We start from the raw sequence: 15,992 nt of genomic DNA, 5'->3' as shown, positions 1-15,992 counted from the left end.
TGAAAGAAATGTAACCATGGTTCCTGACATTCTTGCTACAAAGGGTGGTTGCAGGGCCAGTGGCACTGGCATCATTTGAGACATTTTTAGATAATCAGTATCTCAAGTCTCAGGAAAGATTTACTGAGTCAAAATCTTCAAAAGTGCACCAGGAAAATCTTGATAAAGTATAGACTCTGATTCAAATTTTAGGGAGCTACCCCGACTGAAAACCTGCCCGGTGAGGCTGATACTGCTGTCTGCTCTTAGCACTAATCAACATTTCTCAGCTGTTAACCATATGTTTATAGATAGACACAGAAATATAAACATCAAGCATTGATTTATTTCTGTGGCAAACAGTAATGGTAGGTTAAATAGAGGGAAAATACATGCGTGGGTGTGGTGTAAGAGAGCTTATATCTTATTTTGCACAGGAGAACATCAATCAATCATTTCTAAAATAGAGAAGTGTTTATATTAAATCCAATTATTTCATGAAATGTTAACATAGCCATCTTGAAGACTTAATAAAATATCAATATAGGAGTTCAAAAATTGCCTTCTCTGCATTTTTGCATTAATCATTCTTTAAATCTATGAAATTTTACACCATCAAAATCTATGACAAAGAAAGATTTGCAAATTAATAATACACATTTGAAAAACAGGGTTTTTTTTAATTTTTTTAATGTTTATTTATTTTTGAGAGAGACAGAGTATAAGTGGGGAAGCGGGACCAGAAAGAGAGGGAGACAGAATTTGAAGCAGGCTCCAGGCTCTGAGCTGTCAGCACAGACCCCTGATCTGGGGCTTGAACTCACGAACCATGAGATCATGAACTGAGCTGAAGTTGGATGCTCAGCCGACTGAGACAACCAAGTGCCCCTGAAAAACGGTTTGGTTGCACCTTACAGATTAAAGTATAAATAATGTAAACTACATGTTATGTTCTATATTTTGGTTTTGGATTTTCTAGAAAAAAACATGTCAATTAAAAAGGCAATCTGATTTCAGAAGCATATATTTGAAAATAAAAAGAAAATAATTATTTGACTATTGTATCTGATTAAAACATAGTGGGAATCCTGAGATCCATCTATACTAACAATAAAAGGACATACTCCAATACTATACGTTAAAACAGCATTAGCTTTTAATTTGAAAAAATTAGATAATGTGTGGTTATGCTTATCATCAATATATATGTATTTAAATTCTTTTGTTATATTATAAAGGGACAAAATATTAAAGTACTTTGAGCAAAATAAGTTTCCCCCTCATTTTCAGTTTTCTGGCTTTTCCAGAGGTATCCAAACATGTGTAACTTCTTTTGCTTGGCAAGAGAATAAGCAACATTATAATGTTTTAAGAGAAAAGTTTTGTATTGGTACAAATCCAAATTTTTGTAAAGTTCCAGACATTTCAGATTAAGTAGTCTTTAAACAATAACAATAACAACAACAAAAACAATAAAAACAAGAGCAACAAAAATCCACATGGTCCAGAATGGAGCAATAAAACATTTCCTTTCAGCTTTGTTTGCTTTATGCATCCATTAGCAAAACTCTTACCACACAAGAAGCCCATGCATTTTTATCCCTTTGTACTAAGCAATGAAAGTAAAACTGAAAGATACACAATTTTCACTCTACATTCTTTCTTTGACATTTTCTGCATTAAGCTGAAATGAATGTAAACAAACACAGATGTCCACAATCATAATGTCAAAATATGTTTTCATTAATTCTTCTTAAAGGAAAACTATGTTGCACATTATAGTGTGTGATGATGACAAATATACATGCCTTAAACGTGTCCTGTAAAACCCCTCGGGCTCCAACATTCTTTGAAATGAAGCATTATCTTTATAACATGACTTCATCTAAATAGTTTGACAGAGGAAATTTTCCAAAATAAGTGATGATACTTTTCTTTTTTAATAAAGTTTTGACCTAATCACCATCTCTGCAGCTAATCTGCTGACAACTCAGCAACCCAAAGAACTTTGCACCAATACAAATATTTTACAATAAAAGCATTTGTGGTATTTTGTTTTTGTATATTCCCAATCAAATAGTAAAGATTTTCAGATCTGTGACTCCTATGTCTTGGAATACTTCACATGCTTCTATAGATAAACCTCTACTGAAAAACATGGTGCTTTTAATTTTGTAGTTGTTGATGATGTTATTGTAACTATTATTTTTCAGTGAAACATGGGAAAATGAGACCCTTAATGTTTAAAAAATATCTATTACCTGCTCTATTTTCAGTATCTGTTTATAATATCTTCCAAATTATCATAATTGTTAATTGTAGAAAAATACCGAGTGACCCAAATATCACTGCTCTTCATATCAATGACTAATTAGAAGGCCTTTAGTTTCCACCTGTATGCTACAACACATCACTGAGCTTAGTCATTCTGGAATCTACGGAACAAGTACTCTTCTATAATTCCATCTATCTCCTCATCTCATAGCTACACCATGTCCTTTGTTGCCAGTACTCTCCATGATAACACAGATTCAGTACATGTCATTACACTCCACTAGTATCACCAAAGCTCTACACCTTTGTCAGGTATGGAAAAGGTTTTCTGCAGAGCCGTGTCACACATGGCCATCTGTGCCTGAAGCAACAGCATTTATTCCAAGATCAGCAACCTGAAACCATATAGCAAGAAAGATGATATACTGGAAATAGCATTGGACGGTGGGAATGGAGCTACAATCCAATTACAAATCACTGAATGATACTATGTATCTATTTATGTCTATTTACTATGTATGGAAAGCATGAATTAAAGAATAAAATTAATATGTAATTTTTAATTATGAAAATAACAGTTAATCACAATGTTCGTGTTACTACTGAGACAATAGATTATTGTTACCTCTGTAGACTTTCCCATCTATATAGAATTGCCTTAATGAAGTTGTCTTTCCAAGATTGATGGTTTCCAATATGTTGAGCCATGACAAGAAAGAATTTGTCTTTCTCTTCTAAAATATTTCATCCATAGTCTTGTTTCTCCTAATACTCCAAAAGAATGAATATAAATTTCAAAAAGGTCTCTCAGAATCAAGTGGCAATAAAGACAAAAATTAAACTCTCATTTGAAATTTGAGAATCACCACTTTATTTTCTCCCCAAAGCAATATTTTCTATTTGTTTCCTAAGCTTAATTTTCAAGGAGATTTCAGGCTTACACAGTGGTAGTGGTTGTAGCGGCAATGATGATGGTGACAGTGGTGGTGGTGGTGATGTGACTTTGATACATGTCATCAGCTAAGGTAGATTTGCTGCCCCTAAAACACCTTCTCCTTTCACTCACTTGAGCTTATTGAGTTGAAGATGCCATGGCCTTTTAAAAAATTGATAATGCAAATAACCTAATTGCCCCCTGATTTCTATTATATCAATAAATATAGAGTAAATAAAACATTAAAAAAATACTTGTGAATGAGTGTTCAAAAATATGCAGATTTGAACTGTATAGTGATTAGGTTTCCTCTAAAACTAGAATCTCTAAATTCATAAAGAATTGTACCACATACCTGCTTTATGACTATTGAGCAAGATACTTAACATCTATGGACTTAGATTTCACCATCTCTAAAAAGTGGATGATAATAATATCTGAAACATTGGTTTAATAATATAATTAAGTAAAATGGGCCATAGAAGACGATTAACCCAGTTTCAAAACATATTAACTATTTAATAAACTTTGCTATTATTGATGAAAGTATTAATGCTGTTTTATTTTTATTATGAAAAAAATAATATGATCACATAAATATATGCAGAAAAGCATTTGCCAAAATCCAATGTGCATATATAATAAAACTAACAATAGAGAACTCAGCAGGGCAGCTGCCACTTCCTCAATTTGTTAAAAACGTCTACCAAAAAGATTGTATAGCTAACGTATTTAATTTGAGAAACTGGAAGCTAGTCTATTGAATATAAGGAAAAACTCAAAGGTGTTCATGCACTACTCTTTTTTTTAATATCATACTAGATGTCCTAGTTAATGCTATGAGACAAGAAAAGGAATAAAACTTACACAGATTTAGAGAAAGAAATAAAACTGTCTTTGTCCACAGATGATAACTGTGTAGACAATCTCAAACAACAAAAATACCCTGGAACAAATATGCAATAAGAACAAGATTGCAGGATACAAAGTCTATGTGAATAAAGTTAATTAATTTCTTATATGTTATCAATAAGTAAGTTTACATTGAAATTAAAAACACAACACCACTCATATTGCCACAAAAAAATTAAATCTGCACGTTGTTAGAGCTTCGAGTGGGGCCACTGGCTGACTATGAACTCCCAAGTGTAAGTACTATGCTACATGAGGGGCCAGTCTTTTGCTAACACCACAAGGGGCTCTGGCCCAATGAGTGGAGTTTGATCGCAATTCTTGCTATAAGTTAAATTAAAAAAATAAAAAATGAAAATAAAGGAAAGAAGAAAAAATTAAAAATTTAAAACAATTTTAAAAATTTTAAAAATGAAATACTTAGGCAAAAATCTAACAAAATATGTATGAAGTATATCTGTGGAAATCTACAAAGTTCTAAAGAAAAAATAAAAGAAACTCAAAAATTTTAAAAATAAAGGCAAGCAAATTGCATACTTAGTCTTTTCATGGAATTTTATGTTCATGGAAAATAAAATGAAAACACCATAACACCTTTTTAGTATTCTATTTTAGAAAGCAAGAAAACCATAATTCTAGGTGAGACATGTGAAATGTACCTTTTATTATCACTACAATTCCCAATTTAATGTGTTCATACATTTCCTTTTTATTACAGAAATTAGCATTAGGAAACCACTTTTCTTTAATTACTAAGTAATGCCTCAGGTAAAAAGAATTACATTTCCTGTGATAAGAGTTCAGTGGGGAAAAGAAAACATTTATGCTAATAACAGTTTAAGCCTTCAATTCATAGTGCTCTCACAGTCAGTAAAAATAGTTTTAAGCCTTCAGCAAAAAGATGAATCATCAACAAAATCAGCAACTAAATTTTAGAACTAGAATTCATTGCATTTATAGCAAAACCTGTATTTGAATATTCAACTGGTTTCTCTTTTTTCACAAATGTTTATACTCCCTTCTTTTTATTCTTTCCAAGGCTAAAAATCAAATCCATTGAACCAGCCAAAACTTTTAAAACTATTGTTTCTGATATTATTTATAGAGGAATAATTCAAAATCCCATGGCTATAACTGATTTTTGTGAGACACTGAGGTCTATAAAGGAGCACTACCTGAATATTGCTTCAGGCCAATCTTTAACAAGTTTTCCCAAGTGACCATATAGAATAGTAAAGGGAAGTACTAAAGGGAATTTTATTTAGACTTCATAACGTGACATCCAACACATAGTTATCACATACTAAAGCTTTTTTTAATTGAAGAATATATTATTAAATGTTTTGGCTGGGGTGAGTAGTTAGTTGATCAACAGGCTATTCACATGTTATTTTCTGTAAACTAAGATTTTTCAAACTATGACTATGAACTGCTAGAGAATGTTTAGGCCAGAGTCCATGGGAGAAGGGGCGGGATAGAAATAAACAAAAAATCTTTAGTTTCTCCAGGTAAAAGTTTTCTTTTTTACTGAAGTATTCTACTAGTAATCATTGCTTTGTAATTTTTTACTTGCAGAAAGAACAGGTCCCACTTTACCCATAACTATATTTTTTATTGATTATGTTTCTAAGCACAATGCTGAATGGTGGAGTTGTGTAGACCAATAAACACTAATAAAAAAATCCCCTGCACTGTAAGAACGAAAGTGAGGCATAGACACAAATACACGGTAAAATGGGAGCTAATGGAAGCAATATGTCATATTGTTTAAGACGTTTGAATATTTCACCAAACTGCCTGAATTGGAATCCTTACTGCCACTTAATAGTTGTATGTTTTTGGGGTGCCTGGGTGGCTCAATAGGTTGAGCATCTGACTTTGGCTCAGGTCATGATCTCGTGGTCTGTGAGTTCAAGCCCCGCATCGGGCTCTGTGCTGACAGCTCAGAGCCTGGAGGCTGCTTCGGATTCTGTGTCTCCCTCTCTCTCTGCCTCTCCCCCACTCATGCTCTGTCTCTCTCTCTCTCTCTCTCTGTCAAAAAGAAATAAACATTAAAAAAAAAAAAGAATTATAAAAAATAGTTGTATGTCTTTGGGCAAGGGTATAAACTTGCTAGGCCTCAGTTCCTCATTGCGGTAATGGGAATGACTATTACTCATTCATAGAGACATTGTGAATTAATGAAATAACACTGAAATGTAATTTCTAAGAATAGTCTCTGGAACATTGTAAGTGTTTATTTTTTATGATGCTTTGATCTGAATATAACTGGAAACCTATTAATGGCAAAAGAGAAAATACAGAGGTAAGATGAGCTTTACGGTTAACTGAAATAATGATTCAATGATGAAGTAAAACATGTATTCTTTCTCTCTTTTCTTGCCCAAAGTGATACAATTTTACTCACTGCAGAACTGGCAAAGGCAAGAAGGATAGGGAGCCAAAATTACCTGGAACTTAGAATTTCATTGCTGATACACAATGGGAGTAGAAAGTATATGACAATAATAATAATAATGGTAATAGGCATTCAACCACAATGTCATTTAGGAGATATATATAGAACACTAAAAATACATCAAGAAGGAGATTGCATTGGCGGTGTAAAATAAATTGGGAAAGTGTTCTCAAAATATGAACTGAGATTAGAATAAAGGTCTGGGAGCTTCAAAATGATAGAAGAAGGGAAAGATATTATAGTCATGAATGTTACAATATACAAAATCATGTAGACATTTAAAGCAAGTATATCATGTCTTTAAGTCGTAAATTGGATATTTTAAAGGAATAAAAGTTACCCAAAGGTATAATTAATTATTTCCTTCCTCACCTCATCCTAAGTAACAATTAGAATCAAATTGCCTTTCCATTACATATTCTTAAAACTCCAAGGTTGCACAATGGCAAATTATTCTTTATTCTCTTCATTTTTTACCATGTAGCCCGACTCTTCTGTTTATTTAAATAGGTCATAATCACATTTTTAGGGTAATTTTAGCTGGTTAATGGAAGTCTATCTCATGGGCAAAGTAAAGATAAGTTGTGGTTTCTCCCTCTCTTCTGTATCCTTACTGCTGTAATGTTTCTTACATGTTCAATTCTACAAAGTCAAAAAAGGAAAGAAAATTTGTAAATCACCGTGGTATTGGTGAGGCCAAAATATTGGACCATTTTTTTTCATTAAACCAAAATGTTTTAATGAATTTATTTTAATCAGTATTAACCTAATTTTGGTCATATTTCAGTGCAGATTTATTGATTTTCCTCAAGTAATATCTATAGTAAAATACTGTATCATAATTTTGTAACCAAATGATTAGGTTTTTAATTTTTGGTTTACAATTTATAAGTTGAATAGCACTGACTAAATGATTTAATCTTCCTGGGTCATTTCCTAAAATATCAGTGTATATAATAAAACTTCCTAACTACCTTGCAGGATTAAAATGTGGATAAAATGAACTTAAAAATATTAAAGTAATATTATCATATCAATAAAATAATAGTTATGATTCAAAGCAATCCAATTAATATAATGCCAAGCATTTAAGGTAAATATGAATGCATATCTCTTTTCTAGGTGGAAAGTAAGTAACTCAGAAATTTTCAAGAAAGTGATTAGAAGAAATTGCTGATCTGCTGCCATAGATGGATACAGATGTCTGTTCCCAGAAGAAGCAGACCCATCTGTGTACACTGCAGCTTCATTGCTCTGGGACAGCTTCCTGCTGAATGCAACACAGCTAAATCTAGAGCAAATTGAATAAGTATGTCTTCATCTTCAAGTATGTTAGCCATTTATTTTGCTGTCAGGAAATGTTTTTATTTGTTGTTGTTGAGTTTCACATCTCTAGTAATTTTATTGCACATTTAGGCAAGAAATCATTAGCCACTCTTCTCTATGGTTGAGTGCTTTGACAAGCAAACCGAAGCTTGGAAATCATGTCATATTCTTTGAGTTATGGACTCTGAACAACCCTGAACCAAAGATATTCAAATGAGGATTCATTCATGCACAAAATTTATTAAGTATAATGGTTTACACTTGAACCTATAAACGTGAGAGTCATAGTCCTTTATAATTCTTATTTTATAAATAACCAATATGGTAATGGAATCTCAAAGTATTTAAAAGAAGATTTGTGTGGAACTCATTTTACATTGTGCAGGTTAGAACTAGTTAAAATTTTTAAAAGGTTAAATCTGTATTAATAGAACTGTGAATCCATCTTCTTTCTTTTTCTCTCCATGGTTCTGCCCTGGGATGCACCACACTTTATCTCCTTGTTGATATTAACTCTTGAATCTGCCTCTTACCTGAAGGCCTTTCCAAGTATATGCTGGCAAAAAAAAAAAAAAAAAATCAAACATTTAAGGTTGGGAGGAATATCAAACAGTTTTCTCAAATCTCCCTGTGCTTTAAGTGGCACTGCTACTCACTGTCCTGCCTAAAAACAAGGCCCTCACACACACATGATGATCATGATTGATATCTTCAGGCTTCAACCACTGGTCTCCTCTGTAATAAAGTTATTATAGCTTCCATGAGCTTTTGTAATACCCTATTCTCCTCTGGCTTACAAAAATGTACTCTTGTTATATTTCTTATACCCATTCTTATATACTTTTTGCACTTAGATGATAAGATGGCTACTTTTCAGTGGCAATTGATTAGGCTAAGGGACAAAGAGCTGGTAAAACATTATTCCTGGGTATGTCTGTGAGAGAGATTAGTATTTGAATCAGTAGACTAAAGAGATCCATCTTTATCAAAGTGGAAGCTGAGTTGAGGACATCACCCATCCACTGAAGACAGGAATGGAACAAAAAGGTGGAAGAAGGGCAAGTTTTCTTTTTCTCTTGAGCTGGGATATCCATCCTTACCAGGCCTCTGACATCAGAACTTCTGGCTCTCATGCCTTTGGATCCCTTTGTATTTTGGATTTACATTAGTCCCGCCCCCCAACTGCACAAAATTCTCAGGTCTTTGGGCGTGGACTAAATTATACTACCAGCTCTTTTTGTTCTCTAGCTTACAAATGACAGGTAGTGGAACTTCTTAGCCTCCATTATTACAAGAGTCAATTGCATTAAAAATCTCCTCATATATCTATATCTATCCTATTGGTTCTGTTTCTCCACAGAACCCTGACTAATAGAGATGGTATTATTCTCAGGTCCCATATCCTTTGCATAGTTCCTCTAGTTTCAAATACTTCATGTATATAACTTCATGACAGAACACATTGTATGCTAAAACCACTTTCCTGAACTTCATAATTTTGGTTCAAATGGATTCCTCATTTGAGTAGAGTGCCCTTTAGAGTTCATGGCAGAGAACATAATACACTCTAGCTGGTTTGAGTAGAGTGAGCTTCCTTAATTGTTAGGAAGACATAAGACTGCTTCATCACTCAATATCCACTAGTTGATAAACCTTTTGGATTTTACTTTTAAATATTTTTCATATATTTTTGCTCATATAAGTCATCATAATTTTGATCTATAAAGCTTATTCTCAGCCTGTTAAAATACTTGTCAGATTGAGCACAAGTTTTACCTATCTGTAAAACATCTGTCGTATTTCAAAATTTATACATGACTGTTACTTTCCTGTGGAAAACACATGTACAAAAAAATGGGGAGGCAGGACTGTCTTTTATATCCATGATTAAATTCAGGTTCTAACTTTGGCACATTTATTAGTTTATTTTAATTTGCAAGGAACACAACATACAAGAATTACTCCAATTAGTTGAGGTTCATTGTAAGAATTGGAAAGTAATGTATTCAGTAGCGAAACAACTACCGTCAAGACAAAAATTATCATGATTTCAGACTTGTATGCAAAGTTGCTTATTTATCATTATTTATTTTTAAAAATGAAATAACTTTTTCTTTAGAGCTGCCTTGATCCCCACTTCTTCTTTCTCATAATAAATTAATAAATGGCACTATATTTATTTATTTATTTATTTATTTATTTTTAGTTATTTTATATATTTTTATATTTTATATTTTGTATATTTTATATATTTTATAATATATATATTTATATATTTTTTATATATAAAAATTAATTAAGTTAGAATCATGGGGATTATCCCTGTCCATCTTCCTCTCTGAACCCCTCCTATCACCTATGGCATGTTCCAATAAGTTCTGCCTGAAACATAATCTCAATTCCATGAGTAATCACTGTGCAGCCTAGCTTTCACGGACATACAGTGGACAAAAGACAGAATATACAACTGGAAGCAGGAACAAATTCTGAAGGGTTTCAAATAATTGACCTTTGGGTAAGACCTTTAAGTGTGTGTATATAAACTGATAAAATATATTTACAGACATTTAAAATTAGCAGAAAATCAGACACTAAGAAAACCAGACTTGAAAAAGATCCCAGAATTAATAAGAATTAAAGTATCATCTTTGGAATTGAAAATTCTGTGGATGATTTCAGTAAAAAATTAAACATAGCTGAAGAACTCAGTAAGAAAATAGGTCAAACTATCCAAAATATATGAAGCATAGTGCAATAGAGAGGTGAAACATATAAATGTTTTTCCTAAGTACCCATCTTTGCCTCTCTGCTCATCTTTTAAAGATTGTCAGTCCCTTAGCTGTATATGTGATACTTACCTGACACATTCTGCTTTATAATTCTGTTCAGAATGACATAGTTGGACTGGTAGTTTCTAATGATAGTAATATTGGCAATGGAAAAAGTAGGAAGATAAATTATTCAGAGGCATTCTAGCCTTCCATAACATGTTCACTAACACCAAAAAGCAATCACTGATGCTGCCTACATGAATACCAAGTGAAAATAGTCATCTTGAACTGTGTTTCACTCAAATATACATACTTTCTAAATTATACAATAAAATTCCAGACTTCTTCAGGTTTACTTTTTTGACTGAATATGCAAACTATATTTTGAAAGCTATTTTACTTCAGTATTAAACATTTTATTTTATTTTATTTTATTTTATTTTATTTTATTAATGTTTATTTTTTAGAGAGACAGAGACAGAATTTTAATTGGGGAAGAGCAGAGAGACAGGGAGACACAGAATCCAAGGCAGGCTCTAGGCTCTGAGGTGTCAACACAGAGCCCGAAGCGGTGCTCAAACCCACGAACCATGAGATCACGACCTGAGCCAAAGTCCGATGCTAAACCAAATGAGCCACCCAGATGCCCCAATAGTAAACATTTTAAATATCTCAGAATAAAAATGATACACTCTAAGTTCAAATTCCAAATATTATTTGTTGGCATTTTTTTAAAATTTGGTGATAATTTTATAATATACTCATGTTAGCTTAGTATCTAGTTTCCTTAAAAGTTTGAAACTATGTACTATGGTCAGATTTATTAGAATGGCATACATTTAGTTAACCATTTATTAAAAAGAGAGAATTAAGTTAATTTTAGATAGATAGATAGATAGATAGATAGATAGATGATAGATAGATATAGATATTCTTTTCTTCATCAGATCCTCAAAATAGTAGAGCTTAAATTTATTTAGAAGTACTTTTTCTTTCTAAATTTTAGCATATCATGTATCCTTATATCAACTAAATATCAAAGGATTATTAGAAAAAAAGTTATGTTTCTTATAATTTTGGCAAGAAATGATTTCACATTTTTGGGTAATTCTGTTTCAGGGAAACACATGTAAAAGCAAAATTAAGGAGCAGGAAGGATTTTGTTAGTTTCTGACTTTCTTAGACCTGCCAAAATATGTTAGTTTTGCCCAATAGCTGCCAATTCAATTCCTGAAATAGGTGGCCTTTGGATTTTTCATTATCTGCAATATGTAAAGTTCAAAGATATTGTTATTTTTGTTCTAGATAAAATTTATAAGCTATTGTCAATTGGATATTCTTGATGCTCCTTCTTACTTTGTATCACTGTGTGGCACGGCTTTTGGTGTGCTTTCCTGATTAGCACTCTGTGCATTTGCATAGTTTAGAAAATTGCCTTCAACCTATGTCCCCTTGGTTATGTCTTTGACATGAGAGTTTAGTCAGTTCCATTCCAAGGAAACTTACTTTGCCAACTTTTTTTCTTTTCTTCCACTCATACAGACAGCTGACTGTGCCATAGCTGGAATTGTTTCCTGGAACCACGTCAGCACAACCCCACTTGCTTAGTATTCCTAAAACTTAAACACATTTTCATGTCCAACATGCCTACTATATCTCTTTGAATAGTTTTCTAACTATAAAGTGAAAGTTTGGTTTGCCACAAAATCTTTGGACACAAAATATAGTTCTAGGCTACTGATACTTCCTTGGATCCAACTCTATAAAAAATTCTGTATCTTTAGTCTTGGACCTTACCAGTAGCTATATGTGATATCTGCACTGGGCTTTATGAATGTTTTCAATAAATAACAAACAGACACAATATTGGCAAAAATGTCTAAAGTAAGAGGAAATGAGGATGCTATAATGGATTTATTATGTAAGACTAGATAACCTACCACCTGATTATGTTCTCTTGGAGTGTCTAAATAATCTTTTCATTTAAGATAGTAAGGAATCTGCTAAGGGAGATAGCAACATCTCTGAGAATTTTGATGATGGCTGTTGTCTGCATGGTGTTATTCTCAGTAGGAGGATAATATCGTATAAAAACTAATAATCAGCATATATGGTGGGATTTTGAAAAGGCAGACCAGCCGGCAACACTTGATCTTTCGAGGCAAGCTGGACAAAATTAATATAGTGGGTAGTGTGACCTGAGTGTCTACCATGATAAATTGATCTTTAGGACACTGTGATAATAACTAAATAGATTTTTGATTTCCTAGAAAGGAGATAGGCAGCCAACTATGGTATATTTTGATTTGTATGATGCAAAGCTCAAGAGCTAGTGAGCAGCTATGGTAATGGAAAAGAGTGGTCCTTCCTCTACTTTTCAAATCTAATGTAGTTCAAAAATCTAAATAATGTCACAAATCCATAGCCTGTTGTTTAAACTCATGGCCAGGTATGTGACCAGAAGACATGAGTAGATACTTTTTCAAAGAAGACATCCAAATGACAAACAGACACATGAAAGGTACTAAAAATCACTCATCATCAGGGAAATACAAATCAAAACCACAATGAGATACCACCTCATACTTGTCAGAATGGCCAAAATTGACAACTCAGGAAACAACAGATGTTGTTGAAGATGCAGAGAAAGGGGAACCTTTTTGTACTTTTGGCAGGAAAGGAAACTGGGGCAGCCACTCTGGAAAACAGTATGAAGTTTCCTCAAAAAGTTAAAAATAGAACTAACCTACGACCCAACAACTGCCCTACTAGGAATTTATCCAAAGGATAAAAAAATGCTGATTCAAAAGGGCACATGCATCCCAGTGTTTATACCAGCACTATCAATAATAACCAAAATATGGAAAGAGCCCAAATATCTGATGGATGAATGGATAGAGAGGATGTGGTGTATGTATAGACAATGGAGTACTACTTGGCAATGAAAAAAATGAAATCTTGCCATTTGCCACAATGCAGATGAAACTAGAGAGTATCATGCTAAGCAAAATAAGTCAGAGAAAGACGGATATCATATGATTTCACTCATATGTGGAGTTTGAGAAACTTAACAGATGAACATAGGGGAAGGGAAGGAAAAATAAGAGAAAAATAGACCATAAGAGACTCTTAAATACAGAGAACAAACTGAGGATTGCTGGTGGGGCAGGGTGGGTTAAATGGGTGATGGGCATTAAGGAGGGCACTTGTGATGAGCACTGGGTGTCATATGTAAAAAAGGAATCACTGGGTTCTACACCTGAAGCCAAAACTACACTGTATGTTAACTAACTTGAATTCACTTGGTAAGTGAGCAGTGAATTAGTGAATTGTCTCCTAATATTCATCAGTAGGGAGAATCAAAAGCAATGAATGGTTCCCTGGAATGAGTAGCAATTCACATTCATTGTCTCACCTCAAAGCTGTTAATTCCTTTATTCTCTATTACAGCTTAGTCTGCAGGGACTTAGATCAACTTAACTTTCCTCCAGATTTTTCATTAGTCCAATATATTGATCATGTCACTTTAATTGGATCCAGTGAGTGGGGAGTGTCAAATATCATAGAGTATGTAGATAAATGTGTGTCGAAGGGTGGCAGGTAACTCAGCAGAACTTACATGGCCCTTCACAATGACAAAATCTTTAAGATTCCAGTGGTCTGTGAGGTGCTAGGATATGCTCTTTATGATAAAGAACAAGGTTTTGCACCTCTCAGCTCCAAAGAGAAACAATGCTTCATGAAGAATTTTGGATTTTGGAGATAGCACCTATCACATTTGGGACTAGAACTAGAACTAATTGTTTGGGCAACTCTGAAGGTAGTTGTGAGTGGGATTCAAATGCTCTGCAGCAAATTCAGGCTGTAAGGAAAGCATACCTGTCACTTGATCCATATGGCCCAGTGTATTTGATGGTACTTAAGGTATGCATAGTGGGTAAGGATGCTGTATAGAGTCATTGGAAAAACCTAACTGGAGAGTCACAGCATAAACTCCTAGTATTCTAGAGAAAGGTAATACCTTTTGTAGCCAAGAATTTTTTTCTCTTTTATCAAAGAGTTTATCAACCTCCTGATATGCTACTAGTTTTTAGTAATGACAATAAATGACTGAAACCCAAATTGTATATACATTAATTCATAAAGTTGTGCAGACCTAGTTGCAATTCATTATATGATGGAAGTGTGCTTTAGAGATCAGGCTCAAAAAAATTCTGAAGTCACAGTAAAATAGGTGGCTTGGACTCTCATGTCACTTTCTTCTGTTCCTCTTCTTCAACTCCTATCTCTGGCCTCAATGAGAATTTCCTATGACCAACTGACAGAGTTAAAAAAGGCCTTGGTTGGTTAAGAGATGGGTTAGTGCAATATGTTGCCACTAGCCAGAAAGAACTTCTACCATTTTACATCCCCTTTTCCTGAGTATCACTCAAAAACAGTGGAAAAGAGAAATCCTTCCACTGGACAGAGCTAGGATGAACTTAGCCACATCAAATTAACATGGGGGAAAGACAACTTGAAGTACTGGTACATTCTGACTCTCATGCACTGTTGGCCAGTTTGATTAGGAGACAGTAGAGAAAAATACTGGGAGATATGATCAAAGAAATCTGGGGGAAGAGTTAAATGAATGGACTTATAAGACCATTCTCATATGTAAAGTATACATATCATTTTGTCCCACATTAATTCCCAACAGAGAACATTTATCCCCAAAGAATATCTCACAACCCATATGGATAGGAACAGGGGTGACTTCACAGATGTGTAATCCATATAGTCACACATGTCTTCACATTCAGAAGGCTCCACATTTAGTTTAATACACTGCCATCACCTTCAAATGCAGAGGGATTTTTCAGAGGGGGTCCTAAGTTTTCATTTTGCACTGGGCCCCACAAATTATGTCAGCGATCTCAAACAGCGTGACTTGCCCCATGGATAACAACTTGCCTCTATTATATGCAACTCCAGTATTTATACTAAAGTTGTGATTTTGACAGTAATAGAGACTATTAATGGACTTCAAACCCCAGTACTTTGTCATCAATGCTGATCTTTTTACTTGCACTTTAGAATATCCAAGTAGATAGTAGTTAAAATGGCCAGATAATATATACAATGTCAATTTAAATGTGAATTCTAAATAAACAATTGGCTTTTTGTTTGTTTGTTTTAGTATATGTGGAATATACTCATACAAAAAAAATATGTGTTGTATGTGTGAAATTCAAATATAATGGTGTATTTTACATTTTTAGGTGCTAAAGCTGTCAACCCTACCAGCACTACAAACACAAAATACTCAATTGAGCATGACTTTTTTTTTTTTTTTTTT

General features: G+C 33.5%; 1 non-coding gene across 1 annotated transcript; it reads left to right on the top strand.

Moving 5' to 3' along the window:
* Positions 1 to 4,279: 4,279 nt before the first annotated feature.
* Positions 4,280 to 4,431, top strand: LOC121038001 (small nucleolar RNA SNORA62/SNORA6 family). Its single transcript, XR_005794105.1, has one exon. It is a non-coding gene; the product is annotated as a small nucleolar RNA SNORA62/SNORA6 family (small nucleolar RNA).
* The last annotated feature ends 11,561 nt before the right edge of the window (positions 4,432 to 15,992 follow it).

Source organism: Herpailurus yagouaroundi, unplaced genomic scaffold (genome assembly GCF_014898765.1).
Source record: "Herpailurus yagouaroundi ecotype Mexico unplaced genomic scaffold, PumYag 164, whole genome shotgun sequence".
Taxonomy (NCBI): Eukaryota; Metazoa; Chordata; class Mammalia; order Carnivora; family Felidae; genus Herpailurus; species Herpailurus yagouaroundi.
Note: the sequence above shows the minus strand (reverse complement) of the source record. Positions and strands in the feature narration are given on the sequence as shown.